We start from the raw sequence: 15,486 nt of genomic DNA, 5'->3' as shown, positions 1-15,486 counted from the left end.
GGTTAGTCTTTGAATTGTTAATTAGCTGTTTTCCTTTGAATTGTTAAATAGTCTTTGAATTGTTAATTAGATCCATCATGCCTCTTTCACTCTGAGCACAAGGGCAGCTTTTGTTAGATTCAAAGCCAGGCAGCTTTGGAGAGGGGTTTCTGATGCTTCAAGTGCAGAGTTGAGAAACACAGAACCTTCTGGTTGCTTCTGGTTAAGCCCTCTTCTGCACACTTGCATCCTTCCAGTGGCAAGGAGTTTCTCAGTGAGAACCAGAAAAAGGTAAAACCTAACCATCTGTCTCTATTTTCTGGGAAGTTAATTAATTAATTAAAGTGTCCCCAGATTCATTGAAAAAAATCTGGTAACCTTAATTTAGAATATATCCAATAATGGTCCTTTCAGCCTTGCTGAGCACTGCTTTCCCACTGAAATCGTGCTTCTGTCAGATCGCCTCATTTGCCTGTTTCTGGAAATGCCAAGAAATCATAGGCCTAAGAGATTGAATGTCTTTGCATCTATTCACAATGAAATACGCCCCCCCCCCCGTCTGCTACTCTTAGTTGTGGTTTTATGCTTGGGATCATGTGAGGGAAATGCATACCATTGTGCAAATGGCTCGGATTGGAAGACATCACATGGCTGTTAATCTTACAGTAGTTTACCGTAATTTCTTTGGTTGAAACATTTTGGGCCCACCCTTTAATAAAATAACAACTAGCAATTAAACAACACAGAAAGCCACAACAAAAAATGAACGCAAAACGTAAGTTTGGCAAACCATTTGGAGGTTTATTTGTTTTTACAATCAAGCAGCATATAAATTTTCTGAAATAAATAAATAACCAACAAATAACCACTTTGAACCCAAGTGGCAAACTAAGGTTGCAGCGCCAACTAGCAAATTCAGGATTTGCAAGCTAGTCTGAAAAGAAGACTTTGAAGTTTTGCGTAAAGTGTTTAATATTCCACTTTGCCCAGGCCTTTGGCTAATTAAACAAATGATGGCATTTTAAACAGGGTGTGTGTGTATTATTTTTGTTTGTTACTATGTAATGCATTTTTGTGGTTTTTTTATATTGTAAATTGTCCTGTGATCTTCGGGTGAAGGGCGGTATAGAACTCTAAATAAATAAACAATAGACTTAGGGTTGTTCAGACTCCACACTCCACATTTAGTGAACATGTGAGGAAGAGGAAGCATTGTGCCTGCCAGCCAAGTTCTGTCTGAGGCTGACACACTGGTGATGATGCTCTGTTGTGGCTGAATGTTTGGTGATAGTATGAAGAGAGCACTCATGTCAGCATGAGGAGGCATGACAATTCCATTCATGACTCAGAGTTGTCTGGACACCCCTTTCAGTGGTGATGGATCCTTAATTTTAGAATTGTAACAGAAAAAGGCTTCATTCACATGGCAGCTTATTCTGTTTCCATGAAGTTTCCCTAGCTTTTAATTTCCACATTTGAGCTTCTACACAATGTAAAAGCCACTTCCAGAACTATAGTGGGTGTATAGTAGAATAAAAGTCAAATTGAGCACTCATATTATTTGCAAATGGATTCTGGAAGCAAATAATATGGAAATTAAACTTGCACTATATTCTATTATAGTTCCAGAAGTGCCTTTAATGTCATGTGGCAGTGCAAATATAATACTGAACTTAACAGTTAGGGGGGAAATTATGAAAGCAGAATAAATTGCCATGTGAATGTAGCCTAATTCAATATCATAGAAATCGTAGAACTGTAGAGTTGCAAGGGACTCTGAAGATTATCTAGTTCAACCCCTTGCAGGGCAGCTGGAATATGCAGCTGTCCCTTCTGGGGATCGAACCTGCGACCCTGGCGTTATCAGCACCACATTTTAACCAACTGAGCTACCCACATCCAGTGCTTTTTTTTCTAAAAAAAATGTTTAGGGGTACTCTCATTTTCCTACTCATATTGAAATGCTGCCCCTCAATGAGGCCAAACTTAGAATCACAAAATGTTATGGGGCATGCGAACCCCTGTGTCCCCCCAGAAAAAAGCACTGCCCACATCCATATTGTTGCTGCTATATCTCATTGCATAGGAAGCTATAACAAGGTACTCATGGAATGAATTTAACCTTGCTGTGAATGTCCTGAATCATGGAAACTTTTTTTTTGCATTTTTAACTGGTAATATGCAATGCTTCTCAGGAAGTCCTGATACTGAACTACATCTAGCCTATTTTAATATTCCGAAGCAGTGCTGAGGAAAAACATCAACAACTATTGATATTACTTTAGTGGCCTTGTGTGCAATGCTGCTGTATATATACTGTGTTCAGATATAGATCTAACCTTGATTTGTCATAAACTATCAGACACAGGCAGCTGTCACATACTGTCAAATATCAAACATTAAAATCAAACTGCAAAGTCAAATATCTAAATCAAAGCATGATTAGTTGTCAAATAGTGACACCAGATATTTTGTGAATATTCAGCAGACACCTGAACATTCTGAGAACATCTCATGAAAATTTGATGTCCATTTGCAGAGGAGAGTACAAAGGAGATAATTTGCAAACAAAATAGTTTCCATTGTATTTTGCAACCATTCACTATTTTCTCAGTCCTTCCCTTCTTTTGTTCTCTCTTTCTCTCAACACTCTGCAATATCATTTCCTCCCTCTTTCTGCAAGCTGTAGCCTCTATGCTCTTTGGTCACACCATCTTTCTACATATAAAAGACAGAACATAAACGTTCCCAGGGGTCATCTAGCCCAGACTTCAATCCCTAGATGTTCTTGGACTCCAACTCCCATCATGTATGACCACTGGCTAAGCTAACTCGAGATAATGTGAGTTGTAGCCCAACAGCAGTGGAGCATGAGACTCTTAATTTCAGGGTTGTGGGTTTGAGCCCCACGCTGGGCAAAATATTCCTGCATCGCAGGGGGTTGGACAAGATGACCCCCATGAGTCCTTCCAGCTCTACAATCCCCTGATTCTATGAACATCTGATGTTGTCTATTTCTGTTCCAAGAATCATCTTCCCTGTGTTTGCTTGAAAACTTGCAAAGTGGAAGATCTCTCGCATTCCATTCCCCATATAAATGTGGCTATGTAAATTCTTTCCCCTAATATAACCCAATTCTACGTTAGGGGTACAGAACCTGTAGTCCTCCAGGTGTTGCTAGACTACAATTCCCATCATCCATAACTTTTGGCTGGGTCTGATGGAAGCTGGGATCCAACAACATTTGAAAGCCCACAGGTTTCCCACTCCTTTTCTACCTTCTTGTATGTAAGGTGCCAGAGGACTTAACCTGGGGTTTCTTATAACCAGATGTAGGCAATTTACTCTCTGCACCACCATGACAGCGTGTCATAAGAGGGAGCTGACGACCTTCCCTCTGTTGCGCTTTGGTACTGTAGCTTCTATTTCAGCAGGTGACAGAAAAAGGCAGATGAGGTTCCACCTGGCACTATAAAAAGCCTCAGAATCTGTTTTGGCTCTTCAGAGTGAAGACTGCCTACAGTATTTGCCAAACTACCCATGTCTCTGCCTGCTGATAGTTTGCATTGCCTTCAGACAGCCAGTCCTGCAGCTGCAGTGAAAAAAACCCAATAATTTGCCATACACCTAGCAGAGAGGGAATGTGATTGTGTCTTTCTGAAATCCTTGTAAGGTTGCAATCCTAGGCACATTTACCTTGGAATAATCCCAAATGAGCGTTCCTGGACATGGTTCTGAAAAAGCACGCATAGGACTGGGTTGCATATTTAACATCATCAACCACTAAATACACTTTCATCAGAATAAGTTCCATCAATCTAGCCCCACATGATTTCCATTCCAGACCCATTCCCTCAAGATCCTTTCCAACTTATCAACACCTTTCTTGGATGATTATGATGCTCACTTTTCAGGCTGAGCTTTTCCCAGTAAGACTATATTCTTGCTACCTTTTTATGTATGATTCATCCTTTAAGTCCTTATGCTTCTTCCTAGGCATTTATTTCCTATTTTATATTCTGAAAGATTTATTGCTTTATTGCCCTCCTGGAACCTGATTCAAAACCTGATCATGAAATGTGGCTGTTCATATGAGGTCCCCAATGGGTCACTACTGTGATGGGAAATTTGTTTCTTCCTTATCATAATTCATTTTAAATCACAGAGAGTGCTGACCCAGGCATTGGCGGGTTGTTCTCAATCAGCATGTGGAAAATCAGCCTTCCCCCATCATACAATTCTTTTTGTGAACTTTCCGCCCCATGTGAAATTTTCAGTGTATGACTTTTGACACCCAACCCTTCACTCTGAGCAGTTGAAACAATTGTGAACATTCTGTGATACCATCAGTAGTTGGGGGAAAGAAACATCTATGTCACAAACAGATACCCCTTGCCTTTTGCCTGTTAGAGACAAATTCATTGACAGCTTGCAAACATGGATACATACCATTCTCCCCATTTTGCAGCTGCTTCAAGGGTATGAAGGGGAAACTTTTACAGCTCAGTATTCTGTCCTGTTGTCTTTGTCCATGGAGTTTTCTTGGCAGGGATACTGGAGTGGCTTGCCGGTTCCTCCTCCAGGTGGATCACGTTTGGTCAAAACTCTCCACTATGACCTGCTCGGCATAGTTAATAGCTTCTCTGAGTTATTCAAGCCCCGTTGCCACAGCAAGGCAGTGATCCCATCACCTCCTGGCAAATAGAAGGGGAAGAAATGGAGGCAGTGAGAGATTTTACTTTCTTGGGCTCCATGATCACCGCAGATGGTGACAGCAGCCACAAAATTAAAAGACGCCTCTTCTTGGGAGAAAAGCAATGACAAACCTAGACAGCATCTTAAAAAGCAGAGACATCACCTTGCCAACAAAGGTCCATATAGTTAAAGCTATGGTTTTCCCAGTAGTGATGTATGGAAGTGAGAGCTGGACCATAAAGAAGGCTGATTGCCAAAGAATTGATGCTTTTGAATTATGGTGCTGGAGGAGACTCTTGAGAGTCCCATGGACTGCAAGAAGATCAAACCTCTCCATTCTGAAGGAAATCAGCCCTGAGTGCTCACTGGAAGGACAGATCCTGAAGCTGAAACTCCAGTCCTTTGGCCACCTCATGAGAAGAGAAGACTCCCTGGAAAAGACCCTGATGTTGGGAAAGATGGAGGGCACAAGCAGAAGGGGATGACAGAGGACAAGATGGTTGGACAGTGTTCTCGAAGCTACCAGCATGAGTTTGACCAAACTGCAGGAGGCAGTGGAAGACAGAAGTGCCTGGCATGCTCTGGTCCATGGGGTCACGAAGAGTCGGACACGACTAAACGACTAAACAACAACATTCTGTCCTGTCTTATGCCTTGATCTTGTATAAGTGCTGGCTGGAATAATGATGCAGGTTCCCCAGAAGGGGAATTCTGAGTGTGGGTGCAGCCTCTGAGGATAGATAGGTTAGGTGATCTATAAGAGTCAGTTAGTGACCCTGATGGTGATGTTCCATAGTGTGGTGCTGATGTGAAAAGTAGGGATGTCAATAACTCTTGTAGCAGCTAGGGTTCATTCAGTGAACTATAGTTGGTGATGGGTCAGCCAGAGTATTTGGGTGTCTCCTAGTTTGACTTGTATTTTTTTTTTGTATCAATATAGGATTGCCTTTTTGTAGAAGTCTCTAAGGTGGTGAAAACCTTTGGTTTGCCCTTTCTTTACTTGGAAGCTTTAGAATGCATTGTGGAATGGTGGGTGGTGGACATGGGGAATTAGAGGGGATAGGGCTGTGGATGGTTTCCCCACTTTTTCTTTCCATGTTTTAAACATGGCCTGCTGCGTGAACCTTTTGTTGTTGTTGTGGGGGTTTTCTTTAGTTTGTTTTGCAGAAATGGATACACTGACACAGGGGTGTTTCCAGTTATATCTGTCTCCATTTACTGTCCCCCCCCCCATTTTTGCTTCATCTTCTAAGATGTATGGAATTAGGTGGCATACTTGGTTGGGGATGCAGTATAATTCTATATTGGGGATGTGGGTGGTGCTGTGATCTAAACCATAGAGCCTCTTGGGCTTGCTGTTTGGAAGATTGGTGGTTCAAATCCCCACTAAGCTCCCTTGGCTCTGTCCCAGCTCCTGCCAACCTAGCAGTTTGAAAGCACGCCAGTGCAAGTAGATAAATAGGTACCGCTGTGGTGGGTAGGTAAACCGCGTTTCTGTGTGCTCTGGTTTCTGTCACAGTGTTCCGTTGCACCAGAAGCAGTTTAGTCATGACCTGGAAAGCTGTCTGTGAACAAACACTGGCTCCCTTGGCCTGAAAGTGAGATGAGTGCTGCAACCTCATAGTTGCCTTTGACCCTGTCCAGGGGTCCTTTAAATACACACACACACACACACACACACATGTATATGTATATGTATATGTATATATGTATATATATGATTCCCCAGCTTCCTTCTGAGGAAGGGAGGTGCAGGAACTTGGGAGCTTATTGGTTGCTTTTTATGTGAGAGGATAAATGAATGGAAAAGAGCTAGTTTTATAAGCAACAAGAAGCTAATGCGTCTACCAGATGTTTGGTGTAATTGCCACTGTGGCTTTATTCACACCAGGCTAGAAAAGCCCATGTAATTATTCCTGCAGGGGTTTCCAGGCCAGGATAAACTAGCTTAGCAGAAGCCAGCTACATTGCTTAACCCCCTGACGACTTGAGACTGAGTGAGGATTAAAAAGATTCCAATCGGGGGGAAAGTAGTTGGTTGGGATTCTCTCATGCATTCATTTTTTGTGACAGGTGGACATGGGAAATATGAGGAAATGAATAGGCAAACTTTGCCAAAAGTGTCCCCTCCCTCCATGCTGGACTTTATTATGCTGCTATGACTGCCGTAAGTGGGAACCTGTTGCACTGGTCATTAGAGCTGTCTGCCAGTTCTTATGCACTTCCTTTGCCTTCTAATTAAGGAGGACCAGTTATATCAAGCATATTGAGGCCACTTCATGGGGGGATGACAATGTCAGCGTGATACATTAGTTACATCTGGAAGGTCACAGGCTCCCCATTCTTGTGGTAGACAATGCTACAGTACAACATGGATCCATGGTCTGACCGGATGTATGCAGTGCTCCCCCCCCAAAAAATGTTTAGGAGTACTCTCATTTTGACTCAAGAAAATCACCATTTTATAGTTCAAATCGGGAAAAATAAATACAGTAAATGGACAAAAGTACAAAGATTCACAAAATGTTTAGGGATATGTGTACCCCTGTATCGCCCCAGAAAAAAGCACTGGATGTATATATCTATGTAGTGATAAAATGAACCTACAAAATTGAGATGGAGAAAATGATCACGATCAACTAAAGCCTCTCTGCTATTTTACATCATCTGTTCAAAATCACTTTGTTCAGCAGCCAACTATTGAACTTCATATAGCTCAAGTCACAGCAAAGCATGGTTTGACTACCCTTCCCTATGCATTTACTGTAATTTTTGAATGTACCGTATTTTTTCCATGTTTTAAACATGGCCTGCTGCGTGAACCTTTTGTTGTTGTTGTGGGGGTTTTCTTTAGTTTGTTTTGCAGAAATGGATACACTGACACAGGGGTGTTTCCAGTTATATCTGTCTCCATTTACTGTCCCCCCCCCCATTTTTGCTTCATCTTCTAAGATGTATGGAATTAGGTGGCATACTTGGTTGGGGATGCAGTATAATTCTATATTGGGGATGTGGGTGGTGCTGTGATCTAAACCATAGAGCCTCTTGGGCTTGCTGTTTGGAAGATTGGTGGTTCAAATCCCCACTAAGCTCCCTTGGCTCTGTCCCAGCTCCTGCCAACCTAGCAGTTTGAAAGCACGCCAGTGCAAGTAGATAAATAGGTACCGCTGTGGTGGGTAGGTAAACCGCGTTTCTGTGTGCTCTGGTTTCTGTCACAGTGTTCCGTTGCACCAGAAGCAGTTTAGTCATGACCTGGAAAGCTGTCTGTGAACAAACACTGGCTCCCTTGGCCTGAAAGTGAGATGAGTGCTGCAACCTCATAGTTGCCTTTGACCCTGTCCAGGGGTCCTTTAAATACACACACACACACACACACACACATGTATATGTATATGTATATGTATATATGTATATATATGATTCCCCAGCTTCCTTCTGAGGAAGGGAGGTGCAGGAACTTGGGAGCTTATTGGTTGCTTTTTATGTGAGAGGATAAATGAATGGAAAAGAGCTAGTTTTATAAGCAACAAGAAGCTAATGCGTCTACCAGATGTTTGGTGTAATTGCCACTGTGGCTTTATTCACACCAGGCTAGAAAAGCCCATGTAATTATTCCTGCAGGGGTTTCCAGGCCAGGATAAACTAGCTTAGCAGAAGCCAGCTACATTGCTTAACCCCCTGACGACTTGAGACTGAGTGAGGATTAAAAAGATTCCAATCGGGGGGAAAGTAGTTGGTTGGGATTCTCTCATGCATTCATTTTTTGTGACAGGTGGACATGGGAAATATGAGGAAATGAATAGGCAAACTTTGCCAAAAGTGTCCCCTCCCTCCATGCTGGACTTTATTATGCTGCTATGACTGCCGTAAGTGGGAACCTGTTGCACTGGTCATTAGAGCTGTCTGCCAGTTCTTATGCACTTCCTTTGCCTTCTAATTAAGGAGGACCAGTTATATCAAGCATATTGAGGCCACTTCATGGGGGGATGACAATGTCAGCGTGATACATTAGTTACATCTGGAAGGTCACAGGCTCCCCATTCTTGTGGTAGACAATGCTACAGTACAACATGGATCCATGGTCTGACCGGATGTATGCAGTGCTCCCCCCCAAAAAAATGTTTAGGAGTACTCTCATTTTGACTCAAGAAAATCACCATTTTATAGTTCAAATCGGGAAAAATAAATACAGTAAATGGACAAAAGTACAAAGATTCACAAAATGTTTAGGGATATGTGTACCCCTGTATCGCCCCAGAAAAAAGCACTGGATGTATATATCTATGTAGTGATAAAATGAACCTACAAAATTGAGATGGAGAAAATGATCACGATCAACTAAAGCCTCTCTGCTATTTTACATCATCTGTTCAAAATCACTTTGTTCAGCAGCCAACTATTGAACTTCATATAGCTCAAGTCACAGCAAAGCATGGTTTGACTACCCTTCCCTATGCATTTACTGTAATTTTTGAATGTACCGTATTTTTTGCTCTATAAGATGCACCAGACCACAAGATGCACCTAGTTTTGGGAGGAGGAAAACAAGAAAAGAATATTCTGAATCTCAGAAGCCAGAACAGCAAGAGGGATCGTTGCGCAGTGAAAGCAGCAATCCCTCTTGCTGTTCTGGCTTCTGGGATAGCTGCACAGCCTGCATTCGCTCCATAAGATGCACACACATTTCCCCTTACTTTTTAGAAGGGAAAAAGTGAGTCTTATAGAGCAAAAAATATGATATATTCCTCAAGGACAGAAGAGCTGGATTAGATCAGATGATAGTGTAAAGTGGATTAAATTATTTCATGCCACCCCAATCCTTGAGTGGTGCGAGATTCCAGGGGTTCTGGGCATTTCCCCAGGGTTTCCTTTGGAATGAGGTACAGTGGAGTCTTTGTGATATATGGCTAGCATATAAACAGCCTGCAAGGGAGGAATATTGCTCGCAGCAATAACACCCCAAGAAGCTCTTGCTTCTCCCATAGCCACAGCCTTGGATTCAAGCAGAAATCAGGCATGGCTGCAGGCTTCTTACTTCTAGCCCACACACCTCAACTCTGACTCTTTGTCTTTCTAACTACCAGACAGCTGAGGGAGGGAAGCCTACCCATTTGCCCTCTGGCACAGGGCTACTTCCTTTGTTACCTTAAAGACCCAAACTTAGGGGGCCATTATGGCCCTTGGCTGGCTAATTCAGCAACTGAATCCCTGCAGAAGGGATTCTGGCATGTGGCCAACCCCCCCCCCAACTCGTAATAATATCTTAGTCTGTCACAAGCCTTTTAGGTTTGCTGAATGCAACTGCCATCACCTGGATTGATCAGCTTCATAGTGGCACCTAAAGGCATCTTCAGTCAAAGGGTGAGCATATGCCTGGTGCCCTCCAGATGTTTTGAACTACAACTCCCATCATCCCCAGCCAGCAGAGCTTATGGGTCAACAGCATCTTTGTAAGGAAGAGAATGGCCGATGCAAAATGGGCTTGGCAGAGTATGCCCTTTAAATAATGGAGAGGAAATAAGATCATCACATAACATTAATTCTGAGAAGCGCTGGCCGATTTGGACTATCTTGCTGCTTTTTCGCATTACAGTAATGATGCTTTGATGTGCTTCTGTAGATTTCTACAATTCCCATCAGTCCCAGCCAGCAGCGCTACACAGTTGTAGTCTGAAACATCCGGAAGGCACCAGATTGGCTGCAAGAGTACTGACCAATTCAAGTTCCTTTGAAAACTAGGTATTTGTGAATATGCATATCATGACCATCTGCATCTTAAATAAGAGTAAGAGAAAACACACACCAGAAGCTTTGAGAAATTAAATCAAAATGAACTTTTAACATTCTAAAGTGGTACATACCCTCATTACCAGTTATGTGGAACAGGGAGCATAACTTGCAAAACATTCGTTTGGTCCCAGATGCTATTCATAGTACAAAGCAAAATTGGATTGATTATAGATGTTTACAAATATTCTGTGGTTTTTTTTTAATGCATTCATTTTATATCTCTTAAAAATGCTGTGTGCCACCTTGAGCAGTGCAAATGCATTTGACCATGACTGCAGCCTTTAAAATCCTAGTGCTTATACAGGAGATGGCCGGAGCTGCACTAAGGAGAACATCATAGCTCTGATCCCAGAATTTTGATCCGGGGGGTTTCCTGCCAACATCCCAAGTGAAAAGTGCTGGCTAAGAAAGTCTAAAACTAGCACGAGGCAATGAGTGAGGATTCCGTCAGCTGGCAATGTACCTTAGCAATATTTCACTGGTCAACAGTTTTTTCCCCTTAAGTGACAGGCTCAAGAAAGTGGGCTATATCAGCCAAGCGTGCAGCAGGTTTTGCAACAAAGGCATGCTACTTGGGTTCAGCTGTGCGATTGTTAGCCCATCCTCCTTGCTGTGCCCTCCCACCAAACACTTGGGAGCACTGCAAGGAATTCATATGACAGCTGGCGCTGGAACAGAAGTGATGCAAACAGTGATGACTGGTGCCCATTGAAAATGACTGTGCAGAAAGCATGGAGGTCAAGGGTAGGCGGAGCAAGAACCAGCTACTTCTAGGTTTGTCCTTATCCTCTTCTCTCATGAGTTCTACAAGGGCAACACTGAAGAAAGAGTAGGAAGCCAACAACCAATATCACCCACCAATCCCGGACTAGTCCATAGACTCATAGAATTGTAGAGTTGGAGGGGACTTCAGAGGGTCATCTGGTGTAGGAATCCTGCCCACAGCAATCCCTGGGTGGGCTCAAACCACCAACCTTCTGGTTAACAGCCAGAGGCATTGACCCATTGTGCCACAGGAGCAGTTGTAACTAAGAAGGCAAGCAGGTGGATGAGGAGAGACTAAGGTTGGTAGACAAAACCCCGTTTGCTTTAACGAACCAGCTTCACTGGATGCAAATACAGTGGTACCTCGGGTTACATACACTTCAGGTTACAGACGCTTCAGGTTACAGACTCTGCTAACCCAGAAATAGTACCTCGAGTTAAGAACTTTGCTTCAGGATGAGAACAGAAATCATGCTCCGGTGGCGCAGCGGCAGCAAGAGGCCCCATTAGCTAAAGTGGTGCTTCAGGTTAAGAACAGTTTCAGGTTAAGAACGGACCTCCGGAACGAATTAAGTACTTAACGCGAGGTACCACTGTAGTCTACTGGATGAAAATGACCTGTTCATGCAGAGGAGGAGCTTATTGCCAGGACACAACTGAGATTTAGAAAGAAGGCCCCTCCCCAGTGTGATCATTCCCCATTGTGTTATTTTTGGAAGTCTTAATCCATCCTTCTTGCGGATCCACTGAATGCCAAAAGCAGCAGAGAAGGTGTATTAGGGGTTGCACTAGGTCTAGCTTTGTGGCTCTCTCAACCATCTGTGGTTCCTTGGCAGCTGTGGTGCTGGTCTAGCATCTTTTGGCCATTCACTGCTTTGCATTCTGCCTAAGCTGATGGTTACTAAAAACATTATATTTAGCATTATAGGAGCCAACTCCTAAGGCCCGAGGTCCCTTTGGCCCCCTCAATAAAATATTTGAGGTGGCCAGGCTCCCCCAAAGTGCATCAGCATTGCCATTCAAATGGTGTGCATGCACTGCGCCTTGTGATTATGTGGGGCGGGGCTTATCTGCCCACCCCCTATATTATTCAAGTTGTCAATCCTATTTAGCATATATGCCACACTTGAGAATGCTCAAAGCCATTTGCACACATTGTCTCAGTAAACCTTGCAAGAACCTAACCCAGATTTTGGGGCTATAAAGCTCTCCTCTTTGAGGTAGGTTGTTACGAGTCCCTCCAAATTCATTCCATAGCCTGAGATCAGAGAGCCTTTCTGGCAGCACTAGTTGATTCCATGCATGCTTTCCAAACAGCAGCAAGTCTGGAATCATGCTAATTGGATTGCAAAATGTCTGGCCTTACTGGAGATATCACATTATCACCTTTGAAAAGGGGTGGAGCTCAGTAGCAGAGCATCTGCTTTGCATGCAGGAGGTCCCAGGTCCAATCCTTGGCATCTCCAGGTAGAGCTTGGAAGCACTGCCTGCCTGAAACCCTGGCGAGCTGCTGCCAGTCAGTGTAGACAAAACTGAGCCAGATGGACCACTGGTCTGGCCCAGTACAAGGCAGCTTCCCATGCTCCTATTGCAACTCCAGAAACAAGGGACCCTCTTTTAAAAAAACAAACCCTGTGTATGTGAAAAATCTCCAGCAGGGAAATACATATGTAGAGTTTGGAAACCTAGTGATTTTCCCCTTGAGTGCTGATGGGCCAACAGATCTTTGTAAGGCAGAGAACGGCTGATGCAAAATGGGCTCGGCAGAGTATGCCTTTTAAATAATGGAGAGAAAATAGGATCATTACATAAGGTTAATTCAGAAAAGCCCTGGCAGATTTGGACTATCTCGCTGCTTTTTTGCATTACAATAATGATGCTTTGATGTGCTTCAGTCTTCTGTAGATTTCTCAGTAGTGAATTACTTAGTTCCTCTGGCAGAAAGCACTAGCGGGCGTCTTCTGTGATATGAAATCTCCATATTCTTTGAGTGTCCATGCAAAAAATCAGATATGCGATTCTTTTTCTTTATTTTTTCACCCCTTTGTTGTACCTTTTGACGGGGACAGAAAACGATGCGCCTGTTATTACAACATGCAATTTTGCCTCCTTAAGAAGCATTCCTGCTCTAATCATGCAGTTGCTTTGACTGTAATTGCAAGTTTATCCTAATAAAGGATCAATCCATCTTGTTGTCTAAACTACTTTCTTTATGACATACAATTATTGGTGCTAGTGGTTTCCATTGTTGGTTCCAAAGATATGACTAATAGTAAGAGTAGCAGCAGCTATCAGTCCACTGTCATGACCCCAGAGCAGTAGTAGTTGGTTGGACAGGGTGGCCGTCCTTGTGGTGTAGTGGGAAGGTGAGGGGCTAGGCAGCAGTGTGGATGGTGTGGTGTAAACTCACCAACAGAACAAATCTGGCAATGAGATTTATTCTCCCCTTCTCCTTGATTGGACAGTGCATCACACCAACAGTGGTGATGGGAGATTAGGTAAGCAGTGTTCCTTCAGCCCACCTAGAGTTACTGCCCCAGAGTCCAGCACTGAGTCAGAAGCTCAGTATCACCAACAGAGCAGCTAGCCCACATTTCAGGTTATATCTAATGCTGGTGATCAGGGGAAGACAGAACCTGAGGCCGCAGGCACAAGTTCATTGAACCAAATCCTACCTTACCAAGGCCCATTGAACCCCTACCAGGACCTTTCTGGGTACCTTTTTTCAAGATCCAAAGAACTGAGTGCCTCCTATATTACCTTGCCAGTCTAATGGCACTGGGAGTGCACCAGGCAGGTCATGGAGATTAGGAGAAGTGCCCATCTTCAGGCCAGAGAGTTGGCCCTTTAAGAGAGTCTATTTCTTTAACAGGGGGTGAAGCCCAAGAGAGGTGGACTGGAGACAGAGGTTCAAAATACCTTAGATGACTTCTAATCCTTGCCAGAGCAGGTTGCTAACGAGCAGCTCTCGTTGGTGCTGCAACAATGGAACTGTCTTGTCCTGTGGGCTCCTCTGCAGGACCAGAACTGGACACCCAGAGCAATGGTGATGCCATTGATGTCACAGGAGTGTGGACTGCATGACATGCATTTTAGAATGTTTATTTTGCATGGCCTTCATACAGCCCTGGGTCAGTCTGAAACCACAAACATTGGCAACCAAATGAGCAACAAGCCAGACTTGGTATATGACTATTGGTATGACCAATTAAGGAGGGAAATTGGGAAGGGAGTAGGATGTCAAAATATGCCTAGCTGATGATGAATAGATGTCTCCTCTTCATAAGTTGATGCTTTTCATCTCAAATAAATTGATGGACAATTCTACAGTTTTTCTAAAAGAAATGGACAGCTCATAATTACGAACTATCCCTAACCATAAAGGGAGGGCCCACATAGATCAGTGGCAGAACGCATGCTAGGTCTAATCACTAGCAATTCCAGGTAAACAGCAGCTGGATCAGGTACCAGGTACCTGAGATAATGAACTGAGCTTGGAAAAATGAAGGCAGACAGGGCAGATCCTTCAGAATCAGTGTTACATGATTCTAGCAGAATGAACTGCTCAACATTCCGGCTGCACCAGTTGTAGTTTCTGGGCCATCTTCAAGGGCAGCCCCATGTAGCAGGGACCATTTCAGTAATCAAGTTATAAGGCATGGATTATCGTGTCTGGGCTATCTCTGTCCAGGAATGGCTGTAGCTTGTGAGCAGACTATAGTTAGAAATAAGCACACTACCACTAACACCACTTGGGTCTCCTATGACAAAGCTGGATTGAGAACTACTGCCAAGCTTGGGGTGTCTGCTGCTTGCAGGTTCAAAATGTGTGCAACTCTGCCAAACCAATTCCTAATTCTGAGAATCACAACCCCAAAGTGCCTCCACCTTGTTGAGTTTCAGCCTCAGTTTATTCGTCCTCATACAGTCCACTACAGTGGTACCTCGGGTTAAGTACTTAATTTGTTCCGGAGGTCTGTACTTAACCTGAAACTGTTCTTAACCTGAAGCACCACTTTAGCTAATGGGGCCTCCCACTGCTGCCGCCCCGCCGGAGCACGATTTCTGTTCTCATCCTGAAGCAAAGTTTTTAACCTGAAGCACTATTTCTGGGTTAGTGGAGTCTGTAACCTGAAGCGTATGTAACCCGAGGTACCACTGTATTGCCTCCAGACCACAACAGCCCCACTGAATGCAGTGGAATATTGAGATGCACAGAATTACACTGCACATGTCCCAATTGCCCAAGGGACTCAA

At 43.5% G+C, this 15,486-nt stretch overlaps 1 protein-coding gene and 1 long non-coding RNA gene across 2 annotated transcripts in view; both read right to left on the bottom strand.

Annotated features, from left to right (window-relative positions):
- Positions 1-15,486, bottom strand: part of PVALB (parvalbumin) — a 45,268-nt gene that overhangs the window by 26,277 nt on the left and 3,505 nt on the right. The gene's annotated exons all lie outside the window — the stretch shown is intronic.
- LOC310658783 lies at positions 13,026-14,255 on the bottom strand. The gene is made up of 2 exons (XR_014502497.1): positions 13,990-14,255; positions 13,026-13,282 (listed from the first exon to the last, which is right to left on the bottom strand). It is a non-coding gene; the product is annotated as an uncharacterized lncRNA (long non-coding RNA).

The sequence above is a fragment of the Podarcis tiliguerta genome (assembly GCF_965153285.1).
Source record: "Podarcis tiliguerta genome assembly, chromosome: 10".
Classification (NCBI taxonomy): domain Eukaryota; kingdom Metazoa; phylum Chordata; class Lepidosauria; order Squamata; family Lacertidae; genus Podarcis; species Podarcis tiliguerta.
This window is presented reverse-complemented; position numbering and strand designations above follow the sequence as displayed.